Genomic DNA, 2,143 nt, shown 5'->3' with positions numbered 1-2,143 from the left:
ACCAAGCCATGTGGGATCTGCCCCCATGATTCAATCACCTCCCACCATGCCCCACCTCCAACATTAGGGATTATAATTCTATGTGAGATTTAGAAGGGAAAATATCCAAACTGTATCATCACTGTGCTACAGATGGAAAAAGAGGAGCACAGAAGATTGAATTGCTTGAGGTAGTATGTGCTAAAGATGGAACTTTGCCCCTGATGGTTCACTTTCAGTGCCCAAGCTCGTTTCTTTTTTTTTTTTTTTTTTTGAGATGGAGTCTCATCCTGTTGCCCAGGCTGAACTGCAGTGGCACTATCTCAGCTCACTGCAACCTCCACCTCCTGGGTTCACGTGATTCTCCCACCTCAGCCTCCCGAGTAGCTGGGATTACAAGCACACACCACCACACCCAGCTAATTTTTTGTATTTTTAGTAGAGACGGGGTTTCACTATGTTGGCCAGACTGGTCTCGAACTCCTGACCTCGTGATCTGCCTGCCTCAGCCTCCCAAAGTGCTGGGATTATAGGCATGAGCCACCGCACCCCACTTCAACACCCAAGCTCTTAACCCTTATGGTATACAACTCACTTTTAGTCATAGTGTTTTGGGTACCATCATACTTCAGAAATGTAGAGTGTTGTGCATATGTTGTTGAATTTTTAGGATTAACAAATAGGTGTGTTCGCTTCAGCAGCATGTATACTAAAATTGGAACGATATAGAGAAGATAAGCATGGCCCCTGCACAAGGATGACACACAAATTCATGAAGCGTCCCATATTTTATATGCATATCAATTGGAAGTCGTTATATGAGGAACAGACAGCTCAGAGGTTTATTAAAATAAGCAAAACACAAAGGCAGAAAGTATCTGAGAAAAAGTAGGCATTTGATCATCAATTTATTTCCAAACATTTAGAGAGTAATTTTATTATTGAAACGTAATCAAAGAATATTAAGAAAACACTGAATTGCTTTAATTCTTTTAATGGTTGCCTTAGGATTTATAGTGCACATCTCTAATTAATAATGGTCTATATTCAAATAATATGCATCTCACATGTAATATAAACCAGTAGAACAGTATATTCCACATTTTTCCCTGGTATTTTTGTGCTATTGTCATTTTATGTTTTACTTGTATATATGGTATAAATACACAATACATTGCTACTATTTTGCTTTAGACAGTTTTTTTAAACAGTTTTATTTAACAACACAAGTCTTTGTGTTGAAAATAATTTAGAAATTATTAGAAAAATTTTTAAATAATTTTTCAGCAAAAGTTATATCTTAAGTTTTATTGTAATTTTTATTTTCTTCTCTTTCATGGAAATGACATATTTTCTACTTCTATTATCAATTTCTATCTTATAGTGTATGCATGCTTCTTTTTTTTTTTACCCACAATGTATTTATTAATTTGTCCAGTCCAAGAATACAAATATATTTAAAATTGCTAATCCTCACATAGCAATGTAAAAAACAAATCTCCTAAGTATTTACAATTCTTTATGATTCTTTTGTCTTTAGCCTTATAGTATAGTGTCAAAATAGTACATTCTAAAGTTACCTGGGTTAATATTGCCAATCCCCACAAAGAGTGTAATTCATTTAAAATACATTTAAGTTCAGTTGTTTGTGTTATATTCCATTGAGTGCACCTTTCATACAGATTGATTTAATTTTAGGGCATGTGGAACATTAACATGATTCTAAAGTCAGAACTACTCAAATAATCACATCAAACCCTTCCACTCCATTTTCACCCACCCACTTCATTTTTACCCACCAATCTCAAATTTGTCTCTCCAGTATTTATTTGTGCACAATTGAACATATATATATACACATACACACACACATTTCCTTTTTCCTAATTTCTTATACAAAAGGTAACATCATTCTATATTTTTGAACTTTGTTTATATCATTTAACAATACATTCTGCAACTCACTCCATATCAGTTCAGATATCTTCCTCATTCTATTGTACTACTATAAATAGAATCGTTAATTTTATGTGTCAATTTGAGCAGGCCACAGGATGCCAAGATAATTGGTTAAATATTATTCTGGGTGTGTCTATAGAGGTTTCCTGGTTGAGAGTTACATTTTAATTGGTAGGCTGAGTAAAGAGATGGCCCTCTCTAATAT

The 2,143-nt window shown here is 34.3% G+C and overlaps 1 non-coding gene across 1 annotated transcript; it reads left to right on the top strand.

The window, feature by feature from the left end:
* The first annotated feature begins 664 nt into the window (after positions 1–664).
* LOC115831105 lies at positions 665–771 on the top strand. The gene has a single exon (XR_004026639.1). It is a non-coding gene; the product is annotated as a U6 spliceosomal RNA (small nuclear RNA).
* Positions 772–2,143: the final 1,372 nt, after the last annotated feature.

Source organism: Nomascus leucogenys, chromosome 17 (genome assembly GCF_006542625.1).
Source record: "Nomascus leucogenys isolate Asia chromosome 17, Asia_NLE_v1, whole genome shotgun sequence".
In the NCBI taxonomy this organism is placed as follows: domain Eukaryota; kingdom Metazoa; phylum Chordata; class Mammalia; order Primates; family Hylobatidae; genus Nomascus; species Nomascus leucogenys.
This window is presented reverse-complemented; position numbering and strand designations above follow the sequence as displayed.